The 13189-nt window shown below is 34.4% G+C and overlaps 6 non-coding genes and 1 pseudogene across 6 annotated transcripts; 6 read left to right on the top strand and 1 right to left on the bottom strand.

Annotated features, from left to right (window-relative positions):
* Window positions 1–297: 297 nt before the first annotated feature.
* Trnas-gcu lies at window positions 298–379 on the top strand. Its single transcript has one exon. It is a non-coding gene; the product is annotated as a tRNA-Ser (tRNA).
* Window positions 380–2163: 1784 nt separating this feature from the next.
* Window positions 2164–2245, top strand: Trnas-gcu. The gene has a single exon. It is a non-coding gene; the product is annotated as a tRNA-Ser (tRNA).
* Window positions 2246–4026: 1781 nt separating this feature from the next.
* Trnas-gcu lies at window positions 4027–4108 on the top strand. The gene has a single exon. It is a non-coding gene; the product is annotated as a tRNA-Ser (tRNA).
* Window positions 4109–5877: 1769 nt separating this feature from the next.
* Trnas-gcu lies at window positions 5878–5959 on the top strand. The gene has a single exon. It is a non-coding gene; the product is annotated as a tRNA-Ser (tRNA).
* A 1781-nt stretch (window positions 5960–7740) lies between these two features.
* Window positions 7741–7822, top strand: Trnas-gcu. The gene has a single exon. It is a non-coding gene; the product is annotated as a tRNA-Ser (tRNA).
* Window positions 7823–10298: 2476 nt separating this feature from the next.
* On the top strand, window positions 10299–10380 carry Trnas-gcu. The gene has a single exon. It is a non-coding gene; the product is annotated as a tRNA-Ser (tRNA).
* Window positions 10381–12225: 1845 nt separating this feature from the next.
* The window catches only part of LOC117324874, a 14470-nt pseudogene continuing 13506 nt past the window's right edge, over window positions 12226–13189 (bottom strand).

Below are 13189 nucleotides of genomic sequence, written 5' to 3'. Positions count from 1 at the left end.
CTAGATGACGTTCCGATAACGTCACAAATAGACGGCGTCATAATTTTGTTTCCGATTCCGGCGCTTATTAATCCGCTGAGCCTATTTTCTACTGCATATATGCTAATTATTCGCAGTCCGAGTTTACTAAGCTGAAGAAGGGAGAGATGTAAATATTTAAATTTGCTTTCGTCTCTCATCCTTCATCAATCCTATCAATAATAAAATGTTTCCCTCAGCTTCGATTGCATGTAGAATGAAAACATTTCATCATGCCACTCAATCACAGATTTTGTTATTATTTATAGTTGACTAAAAGACGAGGTGGCCGAGTGGTTAAGGCGATGGACTGCTAATCCATTGGGGTCTCCCCGCGTGGGTTCGAATCCCATCCTCGTCGTTTATTTTGCTCTCTATTTAATGTCCCGGGAAGGAAATTTGGGAGGTACATGTAATTCTAAGTGACCGGGAAGGTAATAGGGGAGGTAACTCTAGGTGACACGTAGGCTAAGACGAACTGACCGTCTAAGTTTAGGTAGTGAATGAAGTAATACAAAACAACTACAAAGTCATTCTTTTTTCTTGACACAAGCACCACGCTTTATTACTTTTACGAACTTATGTATTTTGAGGTAGTACTATCTACTTTTAAAACACGATGCCCGTCAAACAAACAGGACCATATTTTCCCCCTCTATAGAGAACAAATAATATACTTGACGCGTTAAAAATTTGGTTTGTATCAACATTGAATCAAAGAAAGATTACATATAGTATCATTTTAAAATCAATGTTTGATTCAAAGTATAGGTGAAACTTTGAATTCTTTTCATTCAAACACAAATCAGTGGGGGATATTTTGAGCCCAGATGTTACCAAAATATAAGTGAATAGAAAACGTTCGTAATCAGGAATGAATGAAGAAAAGATATGACCATTGGGGAATGAAATCTTACGTTTTTCTAAAACAATGGCATTGGTTCAAAACATTTTTGGTGTGGTTATTTTCTCAGAAAACAATTGACCTTTAGGAAATGCTCTACAAAAGTAAGTGCCATGATGAAATACCTTGATATATAGTAACATCATTACAGAAAATAGGGAATGAAGGAACGGTAATTGTATTAAAGTTGAAAGAAGGGATTTTTTTTCATATCGTTATGATGATAAATATTCGGCAGTAATATTACACAGACGACAGCCTCATAATGATTACCAATAACCCAGCATGAATATGATCTAAAATAAGAGTTACATTTGTCTACCATTTAAACAGATTTTTGTATTCATTGTCTTCCATAATTTAATGATGTACTTGTAAGACATTTTGAAATGAAAAGTATAGCAGAACTGTGCTTGTATATTAGTTAGGGAATGTTTGGAGTTAAACATTGATACTGTAAACAGAATTGATAACAATTTTGCACGTAATAAATTATAAAAAACGAATTAAAGAAACATTGGTGGAACATGCTATCTTTGGAATAAAAAAATAACGGAATTTCTAGCATACATTTGAATATAGCCTGTTTGATGTAAATGGATTCTTGTTAGAAAACTGATGATTCCTGTTGTACCTGACTGTTGCTACTGTTAAACTGAATGTTTAGTGAAGTTATCATCATTACTGTAACCGGTTGTCAAGCACAGCGTGTATTGACACAGATTTAGTAGTGACGTGGTCAAATGTTCTCTAAGAACTGAACGCTTGAGTCATTTGTTGTTAGCTTACCTCGTGAAGAAGTTAAATATGCACCCATTTCTGCAATATTCAGTTTAGTTTTTTGACAAAATAATCACTTGACGTTAGTTTTTTGTGCAGAGATCATCAAGGAACAAGAGAAAACGCTAAAATTGCGTTGATCAGTCCTTTCAAAATGGCACCGTCTAGATGACGTTTCGATAACGTCACAAATAGATGACGTCATAATTTTGTTTCCGATTCCAGCGCTTATTAATCCGCTGAGCCTATTTTCTACTGCATATATGCTAATTATTCGCAGTCCGAGTTTACTAAGCTGAAGAAGGGAGAGATGTAAATATTTAAATTTGCTTTCGTCTCTTATCCTTCATCAATCCTATCAATAATAAAATGTTTCCCTCAGCTTCGATTGCATGTAGAATGAAAACATTTCATCATGCCACTCAATCACAGATTTTGTTATTATTTATAGTTAACTAAAAGACGAGGTGGCCGAGTGGTTAAGGCGATGGACTGCTAATCCATTGGGGTCTCCCCGCGTGGGTTCGAATCCCATCCTCGTCGTTTATTTTGCTCTCTATTTAATGTCCCGGGAAGGAAATTTGGGAGGTACATGTAATTCTAAGTGACCGGGAAGGTAATAGGGGAGGTAACTCTAGGTGACACGTAGGCTAAGACGAACTGACCGTCTAAGTTTAGGTAGTGAATGAAGTAATACAAAACAACTACAAAGTCATTCTTTTTTCTTGACACAAGCAACACGCTTTATTACTTTTACGAACTTATGTATTTTGAGGTAGTACTATCTACTTTTAAAACACGATGCCCGTCAAACAAACAGGACCATATTTTCCCCCTCTATAGAGAACAAATAATATACTTGACGCGTTATTTAGTTTGTATCAACATTGAATCAAAGAAAGGTAGCATAAAGTATCATTTGAAAATCAATGTTTGATTCAAAGTATAGGTGAAACTTTGAATGCTTTTAATTCAAACACAAATCAGTGGGGGATATTTTGAGCCTAGATATTACCAAAATATAAGTGAATAGAAAACGTTCGTAACCAGGAATAAATAAAGAAAAGATATAACCATTGGGGAACGAAGTCTTACGTTTTTCTAAAACAATGGCATTGGTTCAAAACATTTTTGGTGTGGTTATTTTCTCAGAAAACAATTGACCTTTAGGAAATGCTTTACAAAAGTAAGTGCCATGATGAAATACCTTGATATATAGTAACATCATTACAGAAAATAGGGAATGAAGGAACGGTAATTGTATTAAAGTTGAAAGAAGGGATTTTTTTTTCATATCGTTATGATGATAAATATTCGGCAGTAATATTACACAGACGACAGCCTCATAATGATTACCAATAACCCAGCATGAATATGATCTAAAATAAGAGTTACATTTGTCTACCATTTAAACAGATTTTTGTATTCATTGTCTTCCATAATTTAATGATGTACTTGTAAGACATTTTGAAATGAAAAGTATAGCAGAACTGTGCTTGTATATTAGTTAGGGAATGTTTGGAGTTAAACATTGATACTGTAAACAGAATTGATAACAATTTTGCACGTAATAAATTATAAAAAACGAATTAAAGAAACATTGGTGGAACATGCTATCTTTGGAATAAAAAAATAACGGAATTTCTAGCATACATTTGAATATAGCCTGTTTGATGTAAATGGATTCTTGTTAGAAAACTGATGATTCCTGTTTTACATGACTGTTGCTACTGTTAAACTGAATGTTTAGTGAAGTTATCATCGTTACTGTAACCGGTTGTCAAGCAAAGCGTGTATTGGCATAGATTTAGTAGTGAGGCGGTCAATTGTTCTCTAAGAACTGTACGCTTCAGTCATATGTTGTTAGCTTACCTCGTGAAGAAGTTAAATATGCACCCATTTCCGCAATATTCAGTTTTTTTTTGACAAAATACTCACTTGACGTTAGTTTTTTTTGTGCAGAGACCATCAAGTAACAAGAGAAAACGCTAAAATTGCGTTGATCAGTCCTTTCGAAATGGCACCGTCTAGTTGACGTTCCGATAACGTCACAAATAGATGACGTCATAATATTGTTTCCGATTCCAGCGCTTATTAATCCGCTGAGCCTATTTTCTACTGCGTATATGCTAATTATTCGCAGTCCGAATTTACTAAGCTGAAGAAGGGAGAGATGTAAATATTTAAATTTGCTTTCGTCTCTTATCCTTCATCAATCCTATCAATAATAAAATGTTTCCCTCAGCTTCGATTGAATGTAGAATGAAAACATTTCATCATGCCACTCAATCACAGATTTTGTTATTATTTATAGTTGACTAAAAGACGAGGTGGCCGAGTGGTTAAGGCGATGGACTGCTAATCCATTGGGGTCTCCCCGCGTGGGTTCGAATCCCATCCTCGTCGTTTATTTTGCTCTCTATTTAATGTCCCGGGAAGGAAATTTGGGAGGTACATGTAATTCTAAGTGACCGGGAAGGTAATAGGGGAGGTAACTCTAGGTGACACGTAGGCTTAGACGGACTGACCGTCTAAGTTTAGGTAGTGAATGAAGTAATACAAAACAACTACAAAGTCATTGTTTTTTCTTGACACAAGCACCACGCTTTATTACTTTTACGAACTTATGCATTATGAGGTAGTACTATCTACTTTTAAAACACGACGCCTATCAACCAAAAAGGGTCATATTTCCCCCCTCTATAGAGAACAAATAATATACTTGACACGTTATTTAGTTTGTATCAACATTGAATCAAAGAAAGGTAACATAAAGTATAATTTTAAAAAACAATGTTTGATTCAAAGTATAGGTGAAACTTTGAATGCTTTTAATTCAAACACAAATCAGTGTGGGATATTTTGAGCCTAGATATTACCAAAATATAAGTGAATGGAAAACGTTCGTAATCAGGAATAAATAAAGAAAAGATATGACCATTGGGGAATGAAATCTTGCGTTTTTCTAAAACAATAGCATTGGTTCAAAACATTTTTGGTGTGGTTATTTTCTCACCTTTAGGAAATGCTCTACAAAAGTAAGTGCCATGATGAAATACCTTGATATATAGTAACATCATTACAGAAAAAAAGGAATGAAGGAACGGTTATTGTGTTAAGGTTGAAAGAGCGAATTTTTTTTCTCATATCGTTATGATGATAAATATTCGGCAGTAATATTACACAGACGACAGCCTCATTATGATTATCAATAACCCAGCATGAATATGATGTAAAGGAACAGTTACATTTGTTTACCATTCAAATAGATTTTTGTATTCATTGTCTTTCACAATTTAATGATGTACTTGTAAGACATTTTGAAATGAAAAGTATAGCAGAACTGTGCTTGTATATTAGTTAGGGGATGTTTGGAGTTAAACATTGATACTGTAAACAGAATTGATAACAATTTTGCACGTAATAAATTATAAAAAACGAATTAAAGAAACATTGGTGGAACATGCTATCTTTGGAATAAAAAATAACGGAATTTCTAGCATACATTTGAATATAGCCTGTTTGATGTAAATGGATTCTTGTTAGAAAACTGATGATTCCTGTTTGACATGACTGTTGCTACTGTTAAACTGAATGTTTAGTGAAGTTATCATCATTACTGTAACCGGTTGTCAAGCAAAGCGTGTATTGACACAGATTTAGTAGTGACGTGGTCAAATGTTCTCTAAGAACTGAACGCTTCAGTCATATGTTGTTAGCTTACCTCGTGAAGAAGTTAAATATGCACACATTTCCGCAATATTCAGTTTTTTTTGACAAAATACTCACTTGACGTTAGTTTTTTTTGTGCAGAGACCATCAAGTAACAAGAGAAAACGCTAAAATTGCGTTGATCAGTACTTTCGAAATGGCACCGTCTAGTTGACGTTCCGATAACGTCACAAATAGATGACGTCATAATTTTGTTTCCGATTCCAGCGCTTATTAATCCGCTGAGCCTATTTTCTACTGCATATATACTAATTATTCGCAGTCCGAATTTACTAAGCTGAAGAAGGGAGAGATGTAAATATTTAAATTTGCTTTCGTCTCTTATCCTTCATCAATCCTATCAATAATAAAATGTTTCCCTCAGCTTCGATTGAATGTAGAATGAAAACATTTCATCATGCCACTCAATCACGGATTTTGTTATTATTTATAGTTGACTAAAAGACGAGGTGGCCGAGTGGTTAAGGCGATGGACTGCTAATCCATTGGGGTCTCCCCGCGTGGGTTCGAATCCCATCCTCGTCGTTTATTTTGCTCTCTATTTAATGTCCCGGGAAGGAAATTTGGGAGGTACATGTAATTCTAAGTGACCGGGAAGGTAATAGGGGAGGTAACTCTAGGTGACACGTAGGCTTAGACGGACTGACCGTCTAAGTTTAGGTAGTGAATGAAGTAATACAAAACAACTACAAAGTCATTCTTTTTTCTTGACACAAGCACCACGCTTTATTACTTTTACGAACTTATGCATTATGAGGTAGTACTATCTACTTTTAAAACACGATGCCCATCAACCAAAAAGGGTCATATGTATTCCTCTCTATAAACAACAAATAATATACTTGACGCGTTATTTAGTTTGTATCAACATTGAATCAAAGAAAGGTAACATAAAGTATCATTTTAAAAAACAATGTTTGATTCAAAGTATAGGTGAAACTTTGAATGCTTTTAATTCAAACACAAATCAGTGTGGGATATTTTGAGCCTAGATATTACCAAAATATAAGTGAATAGAAAACGTTCGTAATCAGGAATAAATAAAGAAAAAATATGACCATTGGGGAACGAAATCTTACGTTTTTCTAAAACAATAGCATGGGTTCAAAACATTTTTGGTGTGGTTATTTTCTCAGAAAACAATTGACCTTTAGGAAATGCTTTACAAAAGTAAGTGCCATGATGAAATACCTTGATATATGGTAACATCATTACAGAAAATAGGGAATGAAGGAAAAGTTATTGTGTTAAAGTTGAAAGAAGGGATTTTTTTTCATATCGTTATGACGTTAAATATTCGGCAGTAATATTACACAGACGACAGCCTCATTATGCTTATCAATAACCCAGTATGAATATGATCTAAAATAAGAGTTACATTCATGTACCATTCAAATAGATTTTTGGATTCACTGTCTTTCACAGTGTAATGATGTACTTGTAAGATATTTTGAAATGAAAAGTATAGCAGAACTGTGCTTGTATATTAGTTAGGGGATGTTTGGAGTTAAACATTGATACTGTAAACAGAATTGATAACAATTTTGCACGTAATAAATTATAAAAAACGAATTAAAGAAACATTGGTGGAACATGCTATCTTTAGAATAAAAAATAACGGAATTTCTAGCATACATTTGAATATAGCCTGTTTGGTGTAAATGGATTCTTGTTAGAAAACTGATGATTCCTGTGTTACATGACTGTTGCTACTGTTAAACTGAATGTTTAGTGAAGTTATCGTCACTACTGTAACCGGTTGTCAAGCACAGCGTGTATTGACACAGATTTAGTAGTGACGTGGTCAAATGTTCTCTAAGAACTGAACGCTTGAGTCATTTGTTGTTAGCTTACCTCGTGAAGAAGTTAAATATGCACCCATTTCTGCAATATTCAGTTTAGTTTTTACACAAAATAATCACTTGACGTTAGCTTTTTGTGCCGAGATCATCAAGTAACAAGAGAAAACGCTAAAATTGCGTTGATCAGTCCTTTCAAAATGGCACCGTTTAGTTGACGTTCCGATAACGTCACAAATAGCTGACGTCATAATTTTGTTTCCGATTCCGGCGCTTATTAATCCGCTGAGCCTATTTTCTACTGCATATATGTTAATTATTCGCAGTCCGAGTTTACTAAGCTGAAGAAGGGAGAGATGTAAATATTTAAATTTGCTTTCGTCTCTTATCCTTCATCAATCCTATCAATAATAAAATGTTTCCCTCAGCTTCGATTGCAAGTGGAATGAAAACATTTCATCATGCCACTCAATCACGGATTTTGTTATTATTTATAGTTAACTAAAAGACGAGGTGGCCGAGTGGTTAAGGCGATGGACTGCTAATCCATTGGGGTCTCCCCGCGTGGGTTCGAATCCCATCCTCGTCGTTTATTTTGCTCTCTATTTAATGTCCCGGGAAGGAAATTTGGGAGGTACATGTAATTCTAAGTGACCGGGAAGGTAATAGGGGAGGTAACTCTAGGTGACACGTAGGCTAACACGAACTGACCGTCTAAGTTTAGGTAGTGAATGAAGTAATACAAAACAACTACAAAGTTATTGTTTTTTCTTGACACAAGCACCACGCTTTATTAGTTTTACGAACTTATGCATTCTGAGGTAGTACAATCAATCTACTTTAAAAACACGACGCCCATCAACCAAAAAGGGTCATATGTATTCCTCTCTATAAAGAACAAATCATATACATGTACTTGACGCGTTATTTAGTTTGTATCAACATTTAATCAAAGAAAGGTAACATGTAGTATCATTTGAAAATCAATGTTTGATTAAAAGTATAGGTGAAACTTTGAATGCTTTTAATTCAAACACAAATCAGTGGGGGATATTTTGAGCCTAGATATTACCAAAATGTAAGTGAATAGAATACGTTCGTAATCAGGAATAAATAAAGAAAAGATATGACCATTGGGGAATGAAATCTTGCGTTTTTCTAAAAAAATAACAATTGAGTTTTTATGAAATGCTCTACACAAGTAAGTGTCAAGTAAGTGTCATGATGTAATACCTTGATATATACTAACATCATTACAGAAAATAGGGAATGAAGGAATGGTTATTGTGTTAAGGTTGAAAGAAGGGATTGTATTTGATATCGTTATGATGATATGTACTAGGCAGTAATAGACAGACGTCATTATCAATAGAAGAAGTAACATTTGTCTACCATTCAAATAGAGTTTTGTATCCATTGTCTTTCACAATTTAATGATGTACTTGTAAGATATTTTGAAATGAAAAAACGAATTTAAGAAACATTGGTGGAACATGCTGTCATTTGAATAAAAAATAACGGAATTTCTAGCATACATTTGAATATAGCCTGTTTGATGTAATTGGATTCTTGTTAGAAACCCATGATTCTTGTTGTACCAGACCATTGATACTGTTAAACTGAATTTGTTGGTAGTGATGTTACTACACAATACAATAAACTAACAAAAACATTGTTTTCTGGAGACAAACCCTGTGACTTTTTTGTTTATATGGACGATAGTTTATTATGATATACTCTGATAACACGGTTGTTTAAACGTACCTGGGTCAGGCTTGTTGTAAAAAATATCAACTAGTTCGATTACGGATTATTTTGTTAAGTAGCATCATCAGATATTTCAGAAAAAAGTGTACGGTGTTTTGGGTTCATCATATTCCTCCAAAATACAGAATATTTTGAACAGTTTAGTAATGCTGGTTACAAACTGATGAACATATATATTATCGTTATGTGTAAAAGAAATGTTGTATTTGTCCGAAAATGTGACATTTGATGAAATTATTTTATTCAGAACGTATTTCCCCCAATATACGTGTTTGTATGCATGTTTTGCAGAACATAACTAGTAGCTTAACAATAACATGTCAACAGCAAGTCCCATGGTTAGTCATGCTACATACTAACAGATGATAAATTTCTGATCCATTAGAACATAGTAATGATTTACAGGTCTATAAAATATCTACTGATTTGCTATTTATGTGTACCTTAAGGCGACATAATACTTATCCATTGGGCCCCCCTCTACATGGAGGTAACTCTAGCTGACGCATAGAATTTTTCAATCTTGCTCACGATGACCTTTATTGCTTTATAAGATGTAAGGATTAAAAAAATCTAGTAGTTATTGTTGTCTGGAGACAAAAAAAAACCTGCTTTATTATTATACGTTCTAATGCAGTACGATAACCTAACATAATTCATCAACTCATCAGGTTCATATTAAACTTCTACCTGTTAACGACCTACGTTCATGTAATGAATATAATGTCATATCATGGATTTATTGATTGGCAGAATTGGCTGATTGTAAGGAGAGTAATTAGAGGAGGTTGTTCCAATCGATAATTGCCCGAAAAGAGAAGGATTATTTCCTTGTAGACGTCTAGTAAAAAATTGTTGGGAAAGTATGGTTGTATCGGGATTAAATGTGTAGAAAATTTTGATTTGAATGATTTTTAACAGCTGACCAGTCTCGCTTCATGTTGACAATGATAGCTGTGTTGACAGTACCTGTAGCTGTTTGCAGCACAACTGGAGGCCATTTTGAAAAAAAAAAAAAAAAAAAAAAAAAAAAAAACGAAAAAAAAACAAAACAAACAAACAAAAAATTTCCATTATTGACAATTCATAATCTCCATCTATACTCGATAGCAAGACATTGAGAGGGGGAAAAGTTTGCGAATAGTTAACGTTTTATGCATAAAATACATTGAGATAATTATTATTATAAAAATTATAAAAAGAACCATATTACAAATATTCCTGGAATACATTCCAGATTACGTGTTTGATGCTGAGGTATTCAACGAGTTTGCTATTGTTTAGCTGCTGAAATAGAAGACGAGGTGGCCGAGTGGTTAAGGCGATGGACTGCTAATCCATTGGGGTCTCCCCGCGTGGGTTCGAATCCCATCCTCGTCGTCGTTAATTTTTAACAATTCTATTTTGGGCTATCTATTAGTTTTATGAATAACATATTAGCAAGTATATCTCCTAGAAAAAAGTCTAATAGTTCCGAGTAATGTACGTAATATAATAATTTCCAGATGTTTAGGAACACCATATAATGTTATGCTGCATACACTCCTTTGACAAATTAACGAATAGTCTGTCAAATATGCATTCTATTGAAGCAATGCCGGGATAAACAATGATCTGTTCCGAGAATATAAAATGAGGCTTTTTGATACAATGGAAACAACAACATAGGCACTTTGGTTTGATATATTTGTTCAGTTGTTTGCTCGGCTAATCTACATCTACAAGTTAAAACCTGAAAGGTGTAGGAGAAATGATTATTTGAAGTGTGTACAGAAAGGAATAACAGTGTGGAGGCGATGTTATAACGGATCTGTTGATATCGGAGCAAATTTTGTCAAATTCGGCTTCACATCGTGACGAGAGTTACATAAAAGTGATCTTATAACACGATACAACTGGAATAACGTTTTAAAAATGTAACAAGCATAACAGATAAGGAGGAGTAGAAGGAATACTGGAAACAAATCTTCACCCAATTTCGGAATGCTTGTACAAATTCGTGAAATGACGAATCCACTCTCAAGAACAATTTTTCATGAAACATCATAGACAAAGATTTGGTAGACCATGATATTGTCAACAAAGCAATAAAATCCATAAAATGTTCGGAAGTAACAACTGGTAATTTATTACACAAAATAAGAAAAGAAAACGAAAGAAAATTAATAGGATCGTATTCAGGAACAAAAATAAAATGAAAAAAGAATGGAAGCTGATATGGAAGTGATAAAAGATATTTGAGGCAGTGTCCACCGCGATGTGTTCAAAAGATATAAAGAACATGTAGTTTGCTGTTCTTTCGATAGTAACAAATGGTATTTATCAGATTTGTATCGCGAGACATGGCCTAACTTGTATTGTTATCAAATTCCTGTTGAATGTAAAGTAATATCATATTATTGGTGTTTTGGGACATTGTTTATTATATTTATAGTATCCCCAGAGGGTAAGTGTAAGCCTTGGTTTAATGTGACATTAATGAAACGTCCAACAGAAGAGTTTTCCAATGTCAATGCATGCCTTTGAAACTTCAGCTGTAGTATTTATTCCAGAGATACGTTATCAGTAAGGGGTAAATTACGCCTAATGCTCGGCCTAGTGTATCTTTTGTAGTCTGCATGTCGAGCCTGTTGAATATTTAATGTTTGTCTGATCTCGGATAATTTCAAGTGACGTTTAGATCACGAATTGTCATATAGACAGAGAGTGGTGAAGTTTCATCTTACTGTGTAACATCAACTGTAAGATGTATCGTTACAATAACAAGTATCGTTACAATTTGCATTATCGTTACAATTTGCATTATCATTACAATTACATGTAACATGTATCGTTACAATTAAAAATATTTTTACAATTAACATGTATCATTATAATTAACATTATCATCACAATTAACATTATCGCTACAATTAACAATATCGTTTGTTTAATCTTTTTTTAATGACTGACCAAGAACTTTTTAAATGTTTATAGGTTTGGAATCATCCATTGTCATGTAGACAATGACATCAGGAAAGGTATCTTTATTTAATTCTAGCTGATTTAATGATTTTTGTTTTGTTTTCTAATTGTTTAAATAGAATAACAGTTGATATTTATATGTAACTCATGCAATTGATTATATCATGCAGCAATACAGTAAATACTTGTTTCCCTGATCGATCATGATGTGTTGTTTAATAGAATGCGGTTATTGAATATCGACAGACATAAACACTTCAATGCATCTTTTCTATTTTTTATTTATTATATTTTTTTCTTTTGTTTTATCATTCGACAACAAAATACTTTGCATAATAAAAATGAAAACAATGGTCATGTGTATATATTCTAAAATCACATAAAAATAATGAGTCAGCGCGTGTAAAGGGCGCGCTTCAGACCATCAATAGTTATATTTTAATGTTCATTGGCAATATGGCTGTTTTGGTAGCACTGTTATTTATCATTTCACTATTTTTGATTTAGAAACACTTCCTGTGAACGATGGATGGACCAGACTCATCATACTCTTGTTTACTGATCCACATCTGTTGGAAGGTAGACAGAGAAGCCAAGATGGAGCCACCGATCCAGACGGAGTATTTCCTCTCTGGTGGAGCAATGATCTTGATCTTCATAGTGCTTGGAGCCAAGGCAGTGATTTCCTTCTGCATACGGTCAGCAATACCGGGGTACATAGTGGTACCACCGGACAGAACGGTGTTTGCGTACAAGTCTTTACGAATGTCAACATCACACTTCATGATGCTGTTGTAGGTCGTCTCGTGAACTCCGGATGATTCCATTCCCAAGAAAGAAGGTTGGAATAGGGCCTCGGGGCACCTGAACCTCTCGTTACCAATGGTGATGACCTGGCCGTCGGGAAGTTCGTAACTTTTCTCCAGTGATGAGGAAGAAGCTGCCGTGGACATTTCCTGTTCAAAGTCAAGGGCAACATATGCCAGCTTTTCTTTAATATCTCTGACGATTTCTCTCTCGGCTGTGGTCGTGAATGAGTAACCACGCTCTGTGAGGATTTTCATGAGGTAGTCTGTAAGATCACGTCCTGCCAGATCTAACCTAAGAATGGCATGAGGAAGGGCGTAACCCTCATAGATGGGTACACAATGGGTCACACCGTCCCCAGAGTCCAACACAATACCAGTAGTACGACCTGATGCGTACAGGGATAACACAGCCTGGA

The sequence above is a fragment of the Pecten maximus genome, chromosome 4 (assembly GCF_902652985.1).
Source record: "Pecten maximus chromosome 4, xPecMax1.1, whole genome shotgun sequence".
Taxonomy (NCBI): Eukaryota; Metazoa; Mollusca; class Bivalvia; order Pectinida; family Pectinidae; genus Pecten; species Pecten maximus.
Note: the sequence above shows the minus strand (reverse complement) of the source record. Positions and strands in the feature narration are given on the sequence as shown.